We start from the raw sequence: 17,891 nt of genomic DNA, 5'->3' as shown, positions 1-17,891 counted from the left end.
GGCAGTAGCTGAGGGCAAACTAGACACACCAGGACTCTATAAGTCACCAACCCTTGGAGCACAGCTGTGAGCTACACACACTGAAGAAGGAACCTTATGAGCATTTCACAAATGGAGAAAAGTTGCTTTGAATTATCTCCTTTGAATTATCCATCCACCTTATGTGCTCCCTAAGTTTCAGTCCATTCTACCAAAGGACTTAGAGTATTCCTGGGAAGAGTGAGTCATAAACCTTTAGGGGGATGTTTTGGTTCTGTTATTACCAGAGCATCTCAATTAGCTTTTCCAAAAACTAATTATCTCTGCTTAGCAAACTAACAATCAGTGGGAACTCCTGAACAATGGTACCAGAAAATGACTAACCCCAGAGGGTTATCTCAAGAATTCCAAAGAGAGAACTTGTCTTCTACTTTCTGGAGATCCAATGTGAGTGGGAATTGAGGAAGCAGTTTTGAGGAGGTATTACAATGGTAATGAATACTTGTTGAATGATTGTGATAACTTTATTCAGTTAAACCAGATACTTCATTTCTAAACAATGCTGACAACAGTGCTAGAATCTGGGGACCTGGATATGAATACTGACTCCTACGTTTAACCAGTTGCATGACCTTGGGGCAAGTCATTTAATCTATCAGTTTCGTCATTTATAATATGTGGAAAATAAAATATATATGTTAATTCATTACATGAAGGAAGAAGCACTTATTAAATTTTATGCCAAGCACTATAATAAAAACTAAGGATACAAACATAAAAGTATTATATATAAAATATATATCATATATGAAATATTAAAATATGAAAATTCTTACACTAGAGGAGCTTATATTCTAGTGAAAGTAATGGCATAAAAAGGTATTAAGGTATAAAATGTATAGCCTTAGATCTCCCCTCTCTGTGCCTTTGTATTGGCTATCTCTCACATCTAGAATTCTCTGATCTCTCACCTCTACCCTATACTTTCTCTGGCTTCTTTCAAGACTCAGGACAAAGCCCACTGTCTGTAGGAGGATTTTCATGACATCCCACCCCCAGCTTCTAATATCTTGCCTTTTCAGATCACCTTCTCTCTACTCTCTGCAAATCTTGTATTTATCTCTCTGTTTGCATATTGTAACCTCCATTAGAAAGTGCCCTCTTTGAAGACAGAGATTATTTTTTTTTTTTTGCCTTTTCTGCACTTAGCACAATGCCTAGCATATAGCAAGTGCCTGATAAATATTTGTTGACTGTCTTGACTGAATGTGTGGATGTTACACATTCCAATCTATCATTTTGTAGAAAGAATACTGGCTTTGGAATCACAGTAACTGGGTTCACATCTTGCCCCTGTCACATCTTGCCCGTTAATATCTCTGTAACCTTGGGTGAGACAGGTAACCCTTCTGGGCCTTAATTTGCTCAACTCCAAAATGAAGTTTTTGGATCACATGGCTTCTGAGATCCTGTTTAGCTCCAAATCTATAATCTTACCTGATTTGCCTCAAGGCCACATGTGGCCCTCTAGGTCTTCAAGTGCAGCACTTGGACTGAATCTGTGGCTCTTGGCCTTGTTTTATTGGATTTACTGGACTCCCAATTGGCTTTCTGTAAATTCAGATAGCTGTCTCCACCTCCCTTTTCTCCTAGTCCTAGCTAATGATGTCTCTCCTACTGCCACAAATGACCCTGTGTGACACATCTCATCTATTTCCAAACTTTGATGGTCATGAGATAAGTCTAAGGTGTGGTAGCCATAACCAACCAAGGAGAGCATCCCTTTCCTTTGCTTGTCAAACCAGTCATTTCAGACATTTGGTAACCTTAAAGTCTCTAACACTTCTCATATATTTTCATAGCTGCAGGCACTTACAAGCTTTTTTGCTGCTGCTACTGCTGTTGTTATTATTTGTGGCTGTTAGTTGATATTTGAGATTGCCAGATGTTGGAGTTCAGAATAATTGGGATGTTACCATATTTGTAAGTACGTCTTCTCAATTATCTCCTTATGGTTTATTTAGTGGACTAAATAGAAGGCTTTTGTTTTCCTTAAGAAAGAATATTATGCAACAATCTGAGTTTTCATTTTAAACTGAGCCCTTAAAGTGCTTTATCTTTGTCTTCTTCCTTACTTGTCTCATTAAGCTTAGATGAATATTCAAGTCTAGTAGCAATACAATAGGAATAATCTCATAAACAGTCATTTACCTTTTTTTTTTCCTTTAGAGTAAACACAAAAGGTCTGTCTATTCTAAAGGGAAACTACTCATAAAAGGTCTGGGCCCATGGGTCCTCAACTATACTGTCACGAATTAAACTAGAGAATCAAAGAACCATTGTCAAGCCAATTCTGAGTATCCCTCCCAGACTGAGGAGGATCTATTGTTAAAATGTAATTGGAGATTTCTTCCAATAGTTTTGAATTTATAGAGGGAATAGAACTTGATCTTTGTAACCTTTTTCCCACTCCAAAATGTACATAATCAACAATAGCTCTCATTTCATAACACTTTTTAAGTGTTATGGGAAAGAACAAGCATTTATTAAGCACCTACTATATGCCAGGTACTGTGCTAAGTGCTTTACAAATATTATCTCATTTGATCCTCACAAAATCATGTGAGCTAAATTTCTTCATTTTACAGATGTGGAAACTGAGGTAGAAAGAGTTCTGGGTCACATAGCTAGTAAGTGTCTGAGGCTAGATTTGAACTCTGGTCTTTCTGACTCCAGGCCCAGCACTCTCTCCACAGTATACCTACTCAGGTTTGTTTGTTTGTTGTTTCCTTGCAGCCTTTTGTTTTCAAGTCATAGTCATTTCTAGATCTACCTAGTCACCCACTCTGAATTGAATCCTCTTTCATAACAAAATCACAAACTAACAAACAACCCAAACAACCAAAAAAATCAGTTAAGCAAAAACAATTTATATAGTGGCCATAATTGATAGCTTCTCCAACATTCTACCACTGGAGTACCTAGCCTCTCTTCTACAAGGAGTCTTGTTATTCTTTGTTATTCAAACTCCAGAACCAAGATTAGTTATTACTTGTCATTTTACAAAGAAGAAAAATGTAGACTCACTCAAGAGTGACTGGCTCGGATTCTAACAGTTAGCAATCTGTTAGCAGATCTGGGGGTGAATCCAAGTTCTCTGACTACAAATTCAGTACTCTTTCTGTTCCACCTACAAGTTTGTTGTACCTACAAGCTTGGAATGATGTTATCAGCCAGTTTCACAGGCTTTTGTCCTCTGATTTTTTAGAGATAATTAATTATAAAACAGGATCTTTTTACTGGTAAGCAAACATCCTTTACAATGCACTAATAGTAGATCAACAAAAGCATAGATGGCTGTGGCTAGCCAAATAGCATCTGTAATGAACTGAATGTTCAAGCTAAAAGTTCACCTTCAGGCTTTCAAAATGCAAGATAGCAAACAGGAAAGAGTACTATACCTTAAGAAACAATACTAAAATGTAAATGATGATGATGAATGATGATGAATAGGCCCATTAAAATGCAAAATGCTATCATGAATCAGCCTTACACCTTCCTTCTCTAGTCAAACAATTCTGGTATGGGTACCACCCTGAATGCAATAGGCAAAAGGGAGGAAACAGCTCCTTGGTAGTGTAACTAAATGGAAGAATGGGAAAAAAAAAACAATGAAATTCCACATTGTAATGCTTTGCTAGGAAGGCCTAGAAGCTAACAAATTATCATATAAGGCCTCTAGAAATGACCAAGTTCTTAGCCAATTCTTTATCATTAATGCTACATTATTAAAAGAGGGTAGTTTATCTATAGTCATATGAAAAAATATTCTAAATCACAATTGATTAGAGAAATGCAAATTAAAACAACTCTGAGGTACCACCTCACACCTATCAGATGGGCTAACATGATAGAAAAGGAAAATGACAAATCCTGGAGGAAATGTGGAAAAACAGGGGCACTGATGTATTTTTGGTGGAGTTGTGAACCAGTCTAATTATTCTGGAAAACAATTTGGGAATTGTGCCCAAAGGATTATAAAACTGTGAATACCTGTTGATCCAGCAATACCACTACTGAGTCTGTTCCAAAGAGATCAAAGAAAAACGAAAAAGACCTATGTGTACAAAAATGTTTATAGCAGTTCTTTTTATGATGACAGAGAATTGGAAATTCTGTTGAGGAATGGCTAAACAAGTTGTAGTGCATAATTGTGATTGAATGCTATTGTGCTCTATGATAAATGATGAACAGGATGGTTTCAGAAAAACCTGGAAAGATTTATATGAACTGATGCAAAATGTAGTGAGCAGAACCAGGGGAACATTGTACATAGTAACAGCAATATTGTAACCTAATTTAAGGATATTGTGTTATACTACTACTATTTATTTAGACAGTATAGAGGCAACATTGTTAGTGGATAGACCTCAATCAGAATAACTTGATGTTACCATCCTGTCTCTGAAATACATGGTTATGTGACCTTGGACAAATTATAGCCTCTAAGTGCACTATGCAGCTCTTTAAGTTGCCAAACATATACTTTGTATGAACATTGTTATTTTTCATTGTTATGAACATTGTCTCCCCGAATTAGAATGTGAATTCCCTGTGGTTGTCAGGATCCAAGACTACCCCCTCTCTTTTTACCCTCCTCCCCTCTTTTTTTTTTTCCTATTAGGAGATTCCCTGTTTTCTAGAGGTAAGGCCCAGCAAACAAGGTGTGCCCTGAGCTTGGCATAACAACAATCCTTTGTGTTCATCTTCTGGATGAACACTACTGCAACTGATTCATAAAACTGATAGTCCCAGAGCTTGGGCCAACACCAACAGGCCCAGACACGAAGCCCTGCTATGAATGGACTTTTTGTCACTAGACAACTTTGCCTCACTGTTGCTGTTATGCCTCACCACTGTTGCTGCACTACACTGATTCTTTGTCTAGTCACAAATACATAAATGAAGGTTTAGTCCTACTGCCTTGGGTCTTTTACTAGAGGAGACCCTAACACATGTATCTAATTTCTCTCCCCCAATGGAATAAAGAAAGCTTTTTGCTTTTAACCTATGTGAGCTCTTAGGTATTTTTGGAGTTAACAGTGGTTGCAGAATCTCTGTAACTGACCATTTGTAACCAGAGTTGACTTGGTCAAGGCTATTTTTGCCTTTTCCTTGTATCCCCAGCACTTACCACAATGCCTGACACATAATAATTAATGAATAAATGATGGTTGACTATGTTGTCTCCAATGACAAGCTTTTATTAAGTGCCTACCAAATACCACTGGGATAGACTCAAGAAAGACCAAAGGGAAACAGTACCTGCTCTCAAGCTTATATTCTAATGGATAAGACAATCAATCAAGCAATCAATCATAAAGGACTAGAGATCCAAAGATAGACTAAGTCTGGATATAGAGATGGGAGGATCATATATATATATATATATACATAGACAAGATAATTGAATTCAAGGAAGTGGGTGAGATCACCAAGTGACATAGCATAGAGAAAGAAGAGAAAGGTCTTCTGGGACAGACAACCACAACTAGTGGATGTGGCATGGATGAAGATAAAGCAGAAAAGACTGGGAAGGGGCAATGAGACAAGTAGGAGTAAAAGAACCAAGAGTATGTAGCCACAAAATCCTAAAGAGGAATGTCCAGGAGGAGAAGGTGGCCAGTGTTGAATGCTGTAAAGAAGTAAAAAGTGAGTAAGGATTGACAAGAGGTAATCAGATATCAGTTGAGATCATTGGTAAATTTGGAGAGAGCTGTTTTTTTAGTTAGAGGCTAGAAGCCAAATTTCAAGGTTTTGAAGAGAGTGAGAGGAAAGGAATTGGAGGCAATAAGTGTAGATAATTTTTTCAAGGGGTTTGGCTGAGAAAGGAAAGAACAATAAAAAATGATTACAAGTGGGGATGGTAGTATTTAGTGAGAATTTTTAAGGATATGGGAACCATGGATATATTTGTAGAGAAAGAAGGAACCTAGAGACCAGAATAGCAGGAAGAAATAGGATTAAGGGGTTTAGAAGATCTGCTCAAGAAGGATCTTTTCTTTATCAGAGAGTAGAATAAGGAGATGGTAGGGATGATCAGGGAGTTAGATGAGAAAAGGAGCTCATTTACTAATGGCCTTTATTTTTCTTAGTAAAGTGTATGGGAAAGTCATCTGAGAGACTAGGGGAGGGATGATGTGGAAGCCTTGAAAAGAGAAAATTTAGAACAGTTTAGAACTGTGAGGGGGACGCTAAAGAACCTATTAGGAATGAGTGAAAGCATTGTCTTAGTGAAACGGGAGCTTAGTTGAGATTAGATAACAGACCTGTGGTGGATACTTTCACTTCTACTAGCTTCATTCAGCAAGATGTGAGCAGCAACTGGGGGAAAGGATGATGGAAATGAGTGGAGTTAGACATCCAAATTAGTAGTGGGAGCTGAGGAAGGTGATAGAACAGGAGTTATAATCCTGATTTTACAGATGAAGAAATTTTATTACATCCTATGCTAAGTGATTTCCTAAAGGAGATAAGATCTTATCAGTACAGTCTTTCATGTACCTTTCTGTCATTCGAAAATCATCCTTTGGCTAGAAAATAGTGATTTCTGTGATTACACTTTAGCCTTTGGCTTCCAGTATTTTTAACAAAAATTTCAAATCTTACCACTCCAACACTACAGTTTTCACAAATATTAATTCCAAGACTAGGCCAGAAAAAGTAAATAATTCACATTTATAAAGCATTTTAACCTTCACAATGTGTTTTCCTCTTTTCACAATGTGTTTTCCTCTTCTCCCTCTTTTACAGACGAAGAAACTGAGGCTCAAAGATATTATGATTTGCCTAGGGTCACACAGCTGGCAAAAATTAAAGCTGTGGCAAAGGGCAGCGGGGCAGATTGTCGATTATTAGGTACAACTTCTACACTCCATCCCCTGCATTTCTTTTCCCCTCTCCCTTGTCAACTCTTTTCTACATAGTTGTGTGCATGTTGTCTCCCTCCATGGAAATGTGAGCACCTTGAGGATAGGGGCAGCTTTTTTTTTTTTTTTAACTTTTCTCTGTGTCCCTAGCACTGTGACTGGCACATAGAAAGGATTTAATAAATGCTTGTTCACGTAACGTCAAGTTCTGGGCTCAGAGACAGATCGAGGTTCAAATCTCTTTTCTGATACTTAGTAGCTGGGTAATTTTAGACTATTTCTCTGAGACTCAGTCTCCTCACCTGTAAAATGGGGATCCTAATATCTGCACTATCTAGCTGACAGAATTGGAAATTATTGATCAATGGCATGCCCTCGGGCTTTGTGTGGCCTTCTGTAACCTCAGTCAGTGGTGGCAGCCCCCCTATGTGGTTTTACTCTTGCGAACCACGAGTCCTTCCTTAGGGATCCAGTTCCTGAGCTAAGCTGGCTTGGGTGGTTTTCCATTGTGAAGGTGACACAGTATCCCTCCCTCACTCCCATCAGGTGGCCTCCTGGGGCACCTCCCCTTCCCCTTTCAGTGCCCTTTGCACCCCTGGACTTTGCCCCTTTCTCCGCAAGCACAGGCTCTGGACAGACCTCGGCCGCGCTGTTGGACACAGGCACCCCAGGCCCAGCCAACCCCTGCCCAAGAACATCGCAGAAGAAGAGCTGGGCGAATCCCCCAGCTGTGCTAAGGCAGGCCCCCTCAGGCCTTCCGGGCGCAGGCACGGGCACACTCTAGGGGGCGCTCCTCAGGGGCCCGGAGCGGAGCAGCTCAGGAACGGTGTTCGCGAGGTCGCGGGCGCTGCCGGAGCGGTTGGGGAACGGCACCGCGGGAACCCGGAAACACCAGAATTCGCCGGGCTGGCGGCGGCGGGCCCTGGAGGAGCTGCGGCGGCGGCGGGGAACTCTGCGGCTCGGCGGACACGGCGGACACGGCCAACCAGAGCTCCGCGGGCAGCGGAGCGGGGCCTCCCAGTGCGCACCGAGGTGAGCCGAGCCGGCCGGGGCCTTGGTGGTGGGGGGGGGAGTGGTGGAGGAGGCCGCGGGGGGCGGCTAGTGACCCACCCCCTGCGCCGTGGCTGGGCTGATCTGTGAGCCCGGGGCGGGCGCGGGGACTCATGGGGGCCTTGGACTCGGCCGGCTGGAACTTGGAGGACTGAGAGCTGGGGGCATTCTTTTTCTTATTTTTTCTTTTTGGAAGATCATCCCCATTTTATTACTTTGTTGTACTTATCTTTTTTTTGTTGTTGTTAAATAGCATTTTGGCCTTTTTTTTTTCAATCACATGTAAAGATAGTTTTTTAAAAATAAGATTTGAGTTTCAGTTTTTTTTTCTTTTTCCCCTCCCATACCCCTCCCCTTGACGACGAGCACTCTGATCTAGGTTATACATATGCAATCATATGCACATTAGTCTTTTGTGAAAGAACAAGCAGAACAAAGGGGGAGAGGAGTCGGGACATTTCTAAAATGCTTTTCCCACCACAGCCACGCTGGGTAGGGTTGGGCCAGTGATTTCATTGCACTGGGCCCTGAGTGGGCAATAGCTATAGCTTGCACTTATGTGGGGCTTGCTGGCTTGCCAAGCTTTTTACATGAATTCTCTCACTTGAGTCTTACAACTTCATGAGAGAGTCAAGTCAACAAGTATTTATTGAGCAGCTACTATATGCCGGCCACTGTGCTACGCTCTGGGCATACAAAGAAAGGCACCCCCTCCCCCCCAAAAAACCTTCTATAGAAGGTGAGGCAGACTTTGAGGAAGGCAGAAGCCTTATACCTACATGGATATGGGAGATAGCATGGTGAGTTCTGGAAATAGATAATGGTTTGCTAGAATGTAGAGTTTGTGAAGCAGAATAATAGCAACTTTGTGGAGTGTTTTAAAGTTTGCAAAGCATTTTACATACAAGTAACTCCCCACCAAACAAACTGAAGGAATGATCTCTAGGTGCATACATTCTAACGGGAGACATGCCAAAACCTCTGTGGGTGCTATTGTCCCCATTTTACAGCAGAGGAAACAGATTCAAAGAGGTTAAGTCATTTGCCAAAGGTGACGAAACTAGTAATAATCCCTGGTGGAATTTGAACCCCTTGCTTCCCGACTCCAAATCTACCATTTCATCTCCTAGAATAGAAAGTCTGCAAGTAGTGATTAGTGTTGTGTAGTTTCATAATCTTAGAATATTAGAATAGGAAGTGTCCTTAGAAAACTTCTAAATCCCTTATTTTATAGATCAGAAAACAGAGAAATTAACTTGGCTAAATGTCACCCAGGTAATAAATGGCAGAAACAGAGGCAAAAGTCAGGTTATACTCTCTGGGTCTTATTTTTATCAGTGTTTGGAATAGATGATCACTAAGGGCCATTGCAGCTCAAGTATTTGTGGTGCACATTGGCCAAAGACCCTAGAAGAATAGCTCTTCTTCCTAATTCCAAGTCTGTTATTCTTAGAAGTGTGTGATTTGGAAGGGTGGAAGGAAGGGAAGAGGAGATTGTATGCTTCAACCTGAGTGACTCACCTCAGATATGATGAAGAATTATTGGCCCTATTGAGTTAAATAATAAAAACCTGTTAACTTTGAGTAGCTATTCATGTAAACTAATTTCCAGTATCCTTTATCCACTGCTTGCTTATGCCTCTCTCTTCCCCCCTCTCTCCCTCCAAACACATCTGCCTCATTCTTTCTTCCTAAATTTAATTCTTTGTCTTAACCTTGACCTTCAGTTCCTTCATCCCTCCCTTTTTTCTTACTCTAGCACTTTTGCTCTGGCCTCATTTTTCTCTAGATGCTGTAGTTTTGTATCTTTATACTTAGTATATACGTTATTCTTTACTCTTGAAATTTCTTTTACCAAAATCTAGCCCTATGTTACCTCTACCATTTACCTTTTCCATTCCTGTTTTAATACCTCTTTACCAAGCCAACTGGGCCCACCACATATTTCTGTTATTTTCTACAAACTGAGTCCCCACTATTCTCTGATTGACCATCTCACTCTCATCATCTGCTGTCAGCCTTGTCTCCTCAATTCTACAGTATTTCATCACTTTTCCCTCTCCACAGAGGACCTAACCTCTTATTTTATCAAGCAAATATTGACTTCTTTTGACTTCACTCCATACCTCCAAACTGTTCTGTGTTCCTCATTCTTTTGTTCTTTGGTCCAGTCTCTGAGAAAGAGGTAGTCCTTCTTGTTGGACCAGTTTCTCTATTTTTGTTCTTGTTTTATCCCTTTCTGTCACTTCTAGAGCTTGTCCTCTCCATCATTCTCTTTTTCTCATCTTTAATCTCTCTTCATCCACTGGTTCCTTCCTGCATGCCTAGATTTATCCTGTACTTAAAAACAAAATGATACAAAACAGTTTACTTCATCCCATCTTCACTTCAAGCTATTGTTGTATATCTTTTTTCCTAAAATATTTGCCTCGGTTTCCTTGCCACCTCAATCTCCCTATCCCCCTCTGGAGCCTGCCCTGGTTCTGCTTCCCTGCTCTTTCACTCATTTAGTGATATTATTTCCCTTGTAGTCAGTTATCTTAATGCAGATGACTCTAAAATCTGCATATCTTTTTTTAATCTCTCCCCTTAACTCTAGATCCACTTAACATCTACCTCCCAGAAGCTTAGGAAAGCTTCACCTGGAAGTACTATCTGCATTTTACCCTACAAATCCCAAGCCCAAACCCAAACCCATTAACCATTCCCCTGGAGCCATTTCTCTTCCAAATTCTCCTTACCTAGGTTTGAAAACTCAGAATCACCCTTGACTCCTTGCCCTCCCCCCCCCCCAATTACTTGCTAAGACTTATTCTGTCTCCTTTCACATCTTTTTGAAAAAAAATTTATTTATTTACTTTTAGTTTACAACATTCAGTTCCACAATCCCTTGAGTTCCAAATTTTCTCCCTCTTCTTCTCCTCCCCCCTCCCCACCATGGTGGCATGTAATCCAGTCTTCACACTAAACATTAGTCAAGTTGTAAAGAAGCGTTATAACCGATGGAATGAACAGTGAGGAAGAAGGAACAACACAAAACAAAAAAGAGAGAGAACAAGTAATTTGCTTCAATCTGCATTCAGACTCTAGTTCTTTCTCTGGATGTGTATAGCCCTCTCCATCATGAGTCTTTTGGAGTTGTCTTATAGTGTTGCATTGCTAAGAGGAATCCAGTTTATCAAAGTTAGTCATCACAGATTTGATGTATTTGTAATTGTGTACAGAGTTCTCCTGGTTCTGCTTTCCTCACTCAGCGTCAGTTTATATAAGTCTCTCTCCTGGTTATTATGAAGTTCATCTGCTCCTCATTTTTATAGCACAATAGTATTCCATTACATTCATATATCACAACTTGTTTAGTCATTCCCCAATTGATCACAACATCTTTTGCATCCATGCTCTTCTCTTAGTTTAGGACCTCATCACCTTTTGCCTGCCTTATTGCAGTAGCAGTCTTTTTGGTCTCCTTATTTTGATCTCTTTTGTCTTTAATCCATTTTTAATATAGTTACCATATTAATATTCTTAGATCATGAGTCTGCCTATTTTACTTTCCTGTTCGCTGTTGCTTCTAGGATGAAACACAAACTCCTCTGGTACCTAAAACCCTCCAGAATCAGGCTCCACCTCTCTTGGCATTTCATATGTACTCAAATTAGATAATGTATATAAAGTGCTTTACAAATTTTAAAACACTCTATAAAGTATCAGTGATGATGATGATGTTCTAGCTGTTTCCTGGACTTGGCATTCTATTTCCCTTATCCATGTATGTTTATGGGCTGTCCCCTATGCTTAGAATGTACTGCCTCCTGGATTCTGCCCTCTCCAAAGCTTGCCTTAAGTACCACTTTTTAAAAAAAAATTATTTTGTGCTTAATTTTTCCCCAGTTACATGTAAAAACAATTTTTAACATTTGTTTTTAAAACTTTGAGTTCCAAATTTGCTTCCTTCTTCCTTCCCCCCCTACTCCATTGAGCAATTCCATATAGGTTATAAATGTGTAGTTATGCAAAACATCTATAATACTCATGTTGTGAAAGAAAACATAGGGAAAAAACTCAAGGAAAATAAAGAAAGCAAATAGGTACCACCTTCTAAAGAAGTCTTCTGATCCACCTAGTGTCAGTGCTCTAATATTACTTTTTTTCCTGAAATGACTTTTTATTTACTTTTCTATGTATATGTTAAATCCCTGGAAGTGCCTTTAGAACAGTGACTACTTTTTATCTTTGTATTGCCCAGCACAGTGCCTGAAACATAGTAACCACTAAAAAAAAGTTTGTCGGATTGCATTGCTGTAAAAAAATGTATGTATGATATGTTTTCTCTTGGCTAGAAAATAGAGTATTTGTGAGTGGATTTAGATCAAAGCTGTTTTATCATCCTCAGTTTTAATTTGGTTTAGTATTTGAAAGATGAAATTGCATACAATATAAAATATGGTAAATTCCTTTATAATAGAGGTTTCTTAGTGGGGTGCATAGCCCTGCTGTGAGTGGTTATAAAGTATATTCTATTATTATTTACTGTATATTCAATTTTTTTAACCTTTCCACTGGGGAGAAGTTAGTCTTGGCTAATCAACACTGAACATTGGGAGAGATCCAGTGGCAAATACTAGCTGTGTGACCTTGGACAAATCTCTTAACTTGTTTGCCCCAGTTCTGCAAAATGGTGATGATAATAATAACACCCTGAGGATCAGATGTGTGATCTTACCTGTGATCTTCAAATGACTTAATAATTATAAAGTGCCTTGCACATAGAAAATGCTAGGAAAATGTTAGCCAACTAGCAAGATGGGTAGAATAAGCAGCTGGGTGAGGGAAAGATGTTTGTTGGTTCCAGGATGTTACAATTCTTCTACTAACTGGAAACTAGGGCAGTTCACCAGGTAATACAAATTTGAGCAAGAAAAAGCAAGTTAATTGGTAGGTACCCTTTCTTTGCCCTTAAGAAGGGAATTTGAGGGTGGAGGCACCATAAGTCTAAGTCTACATCGAGATTGTCATTACTTTTTCTCAAGTAATCCTTATAGCTTGACTTGTTGGCACCTCATATTGGTTTTTGGTTTCTTGCCACTACTACTCCCTTTGGCCAAGGTTCATGATGAACCAGGCTTTTCCAGCTTTTCTGGAGAAGATGAAGGCTTTGCCTTTCCAGGCTTCCTGAAAACATTATATGGTTTTCTTTCTGGGACATTTTACTACCAAATATTATAAAGAATGCTTACAGGGAGTTAAAATAATGGGAAATTTTACAGACTTTTACCAGTTATAATACTTACCAAGGAACTAGTACTTTATCTTTCTTAATTGCCTGCTTTTGGTCTGAATAAATCTCTTCTTCCTGGTCTTGTCTTGGAGTCTTATCCTTGGGATTTTGCTAGTTTTAGCCTGCTTGAACTGGATGCTAGATTCAGTTTGTTAAACTACTAAGTGTCTTGACTTAGCCATTTTAGATGTATTTTCCCCATTTAGCTCCTCCCTTCCCTCCAGTCTCCAGCAGTGAATCTTCCCTTGAAGCATCAGGAGAGCAAGGCATTTATAATCACATGCCTGCCTCACCTTAAGACTTACTAGTTCAGGACCTGTTGAAATTCTGTCCTTGATTCTAGATACCGGAATGAGGAGTTTACTGTTATTTCACCCTGTAAGGATTAGTAAGACTGCTATTTTGCCCATACTTCTTATTTTTGACCTTGGTTGTTTTTTTTGGCCTATGTTGGTTTCAACATACCAGATTCACTAGTCAGACATATTGGATACTTCTGTCCTCTAGGTTTGGGCTTCTTCAGTTATTGTCCTAGACAGACCTGTGGCCCAGGATTACAGGGACTGTGTTTCTTGAGTTATAGCAAAAATCTAGCTAGACTAATTTGCTTTTTCCCATTCAAACTTGTGTTCTTTGGTGGCTCCTTTCCTTGGTTGTGCTTGATGGGAAGAATTGAGGTGACACATAAGTCCAAAGTCAATGATCACTTTTCTTTCTATGGCTTGGTTTTATGCTCCAGTGAGCTCACTTTCTTCAAATGATTTTTGTTCCGTGATCAGTGTTTCACAAAAATCTTCTTTCAAGGCAGATTCATAACAGGAAAAAAAATCTTATTTGTATAGTAAATAATAATAGGTAATCCATCCCTTCCCCTCCACCAGCTGTGTGTGTGAGCTGGCAATTGTGAGGCCTGAAACCCGGGGGGGTGTGGGGGGAAAGAGCAGGGGGAATACAGAGAAAACTGCATACTTAGACCTTCCTTCCTTAGACCTAAGGAATGGAGAGGGAAGCTGTTTTGCAGCCACACCAAACCAAATCCATCTGCCAGAAACCTACAGTTTGATCTGGCATTTAGTTCAGATAGGATTTGACTGGCTGTTTTCCAGGAAGGACCTGGAAGAAAGGATTCAGTCAGGACTGAAAGGGAGGGTGGAAAAAATGAGTTAGACCTAATTCTCTGTACATTTACGGATAGAACCTGAGTTGCTTCTGTAAACTTTCCAGAGGTGGCTCATACCAGTTCTTGAGATTGTTAAATTTTCATTGTTGAACTGTTATACTTTGAAAATTGGCTACAAATCAGTACTTACTTTATTATTTTTGTCGATAGTCTAGTCTTAAAGTGATAGAGAAAATGTTCATGCAAATTTAACTTAAAACTGTCATGCTTACATTTTTCCTTTCCAGAGAGCTGGTTGTTAAACATTTAGCAACAATCTTTGATTAGAGTCCACTCCTCATTTCTATGTAGTAATAAAGTCCTCTAAAAAGAAGAGAGCCTGCTATTTTTAGAGATTGTTTTGGAGAAGAAGGGAAAGCACCCCCCATACCTTTTAAAAAAAATCTGGCAAGGAATTCAATTTAGGGAGATAATTGATAGAGAGTGCTTTAGAAACCAATCACTGAAGACTTGCTTGGAAGAAAAGCTGGGTCACTGGAGTTCTAAGCCTGTGTCATTGCAGAGGAAGGATAGATGGTATAGCAGGAAGAATCTGAGCCTTGGTGTTTCAGAACCTATGTCCCATCTGTGATATAAGCATAGTCATACTTCTGTTGCCTGGCTTCCAGGGTAGTGAGGATAATAATGCTGTAAAGCATTATGTAAATATGAACTTTGTTATTTGCCTGTTTTTGGATAACCATATCATTTCAAGATTGTGTGTGTGTGTGTGTGTGTGTGCGTGTGCGCACTCGTGCACTCGTGCGTGCTTTGTGGGGGGCATATTTTAGTATATGTTATATCTGAAGTCACAAGTAAAAAGCTGTATAATGTGCTTAGCTATTAATCTTTTAAATGAAAAAAGTGTTAACTAAGCTATTCTCACTGCAGGATCTTAATTTTTAAGCATTTTTCTGTTACTATTTAATATTCTTGAAGCAAAATATCTGTTCAGTTTTAAAAATATCAATTAGATAAACATTTATTAAGTATATACTATGTGCCAGGTACTGTGTTAAGCACTAGGTATATAAATAAGGAAAAGAAAGTCAATCTTTGCATCTAACATGAAATTATTTAGAAGATTGTGATGAATTCTGTGAATGAAAGAATTGTACAATTGCAGTGTATTGTCCTGTATGACCAAATGACTCACTGTCAGATTTAGTCCCCAACCTCTAAGAATTTATAGTAAAAGATAGCACAGATAGGAATAAGTATGAGGGGGACAACTGAATAATAAATATTAATAGCTAGTATTTATGTAGTGCTTCGAGATTTACAAAGTTTTTGTTTGTTTGTTTGTTTTTGCTTTTTGGAGGGCAGTTGGGGTTAAGTAGCTTGCCCAAGATTACAGGGCTAGTGTTTTTGTGTGGGTGTTAAGTGTCTGAGGCTGGAACCAAACTCAGGTCCTCCTACTCATTGCGCCACCTAGCCGCCCCTACAAAGTATTTTTTACATGTTATCTCCAGTGGTCTTTATGACAACCCTATGAGGTAGGTAATGTCGCATTTTACAGATAAGGAAACTGAAGTTATAGCAAAGATGGTGATTTCTCAGGGTCACACTACTAGTCAGTGTCTGAGGCAGGATTTAAACTCAGGTCTTTGTGACTTTCAAGCAATATACACTGTGATATTAAAAGTAATATTGAAGATTTACCAATTAATAAACACTTAAGTGTCTACTATGTGACAGCCACTGTTAAAGGAGCTTTTCCTATTTTTATCTTTCTGTCTCTGTCTATCTTTCTACAACATATGCTTGAGACATTGAGTTTGGGAGTAGCTACAATTTTCTGTTTAGATTCTTTTTCAAAGAATCAAGTATTTGAATTTCAATAATGAAATTTTATCTGGGCAATATCCAAGCACACAGAATTTCTAAATTATATGGGACCTAAGTGACTTTTTATTTTAAAGTGTAATTGAAAAAAGGATTTCTGGGGCGGCCAGGTAGCACAGCGAGTAAGAGCACCGGCTCCAGTGTTGGGATGACCCGGAGATCGAATCCTGGGCTCAGACACTTAGCACCCACCCAGAAACACCTGGCCGTGTAACCTTGAGCAAGTTACTTAACCCCAATTGCTTAGGGGCGGCCAGGTGGCTTAGTGAGTAAGAGCACCAGCTCCAGTGTTGGGATGACCTGGATCAAATCCAGGCTCAGATACTCACCACCACACCCAGAAATAACTGACTGTGTAACCTTGAGCAAGTTACTTAACCCCGATTGCTTTAAAAAAAATTCTTTGTTGCAAGTTATATAAAGTTTATGTTATGTAAATTATTAAAAGTATCAGATGAGAAATGGATTGGGTAGATCCTTTGTAAGAACTTATGGGAAAAGATGGACTGGAATTGCATAGTATAAAAAGACATCATTGGATTCTTTATTTTATTTGTATTCCAAAATTGAGTTGTCCAATTGATATTTTGATCAGGTTTATTTTTCTGGGTTCCAGTCCAGTATGTTACTGTAAACTTGGAAGAGTTGAACTTTATTTTTGCCTAAACTTGTGTTCTTTAGTTTCAAACTTAATTTACTATCCTTTGAAAATATGAAGCATCTCTTATAAAAGGGCTTTCCTGATTATCACAGTTGTTAGTGTTGTCTAAATTATTTTGTGTGTATTTTGTATTTTTCTGCATACAAGTTGTTTCTCCTCAGTAGAATTTTAGGCATGCTGAGGGTAGGGAAGGGAACAGTTTTGTATTTTGTCTTTGTAATTTTATTTTATTTTTTTGCTTCAAATTAAGCCTACCATTCAATTAATAAATACTTGTTGAATTAATGAATTTGAAGGAATTTGAACTGTACTATTTGAATTTGAAACTGCAAACTCCTGCCATTTAGAATAATTCTGTTTGACTTTTTTATATGTGGTTATGTTTTATAGGCATTTAGGTTTTAAAAATTATAATAGTGGATTACAGAATCTCAAAAGTGAATGGGACCACTTAGTTTATCCAGTCTGTCCAATCCCTGTCTGAACAAGAATCTGGTCTGTAATATCTCCAACATATCTACTTCCTTTGAATGAAAACAGCTTTACTTATTGAAAAGCTATTCCTTCATGTTTTTTTTTTTTTGCATTGGATTTAAGAATCACAGATTTTTATAAAACTTCAGCGACAAATATTTGTTGAATTTAATCAAATCTAGTACAGTCCTTTCATTCTATGAGTAAGGAAACTGAGTTCTAGAGATTGAGTAATTTGCCCAAGGTCACTTAGCTAATAAAGAATAACAGTACTCTTTTCAGTTCAGTTCAATAATCATTTATTTTTGAGGGAGATACAAAAATGAATGATACAGTGTATTGCCTTAAGGAGCTTATTATCTTGTACTTTATCTCCTTTTTTCTCAACCTTTCAAGTAAAAGCCTGATAGCAGATAAAGCAGATAACAGATAGCCTGAAGCAGATAAATCATAAGGATAGGGACTAGATCTGTGGTTTGATTGATACAGGTTTGATTTATACTTTTAGATGAAGAA

The 17,891-nt window shown here is 38.8% G+C and overlaps 1 protein-coding gene across 1 annotated transcript in view; it reads left to right on the top strand.

The window, feature by feature from the left end:
- Nucleotides 1–7,782: 7,782 nt before the first annotated feature.
- The window catches only part of SLC35A3 (solute carrier family 35 member A3), a 70,036-nt gene continuing 59,927 nt past the window's right edge, over nucleotides 7,783–17,891 (top strand). Inside the window, exon 1 of the mRNA XM_069090539.1 lies at nucleotides 7,783–7,940. The gene's annotated coding sequence lies outside the window, so the exon portion shown is untranslated. The remainder of the gene's footprint in view (nucleotides 7,941–17,891) is intronic.

This window comes from Petaurus breviceps, unplaced genomic scaffold (assembly GCF_028583685.1).
Source record: "Petaurus breviceps papuanus isolate PSGF00001 unplaced genomic scaffold, PetGlider_PUasm1.0 186, whole genome shotgun sequence".
Lineage (NCBI taxonomy): Eukaryota > Metazoa > Chordata > Mammalia > Diprotodontia > Petauridae > Petaurus > Petaurus breviceps.
This window is presented reverse-complemented; position numbering and strand designations above follow the sequence as displayed.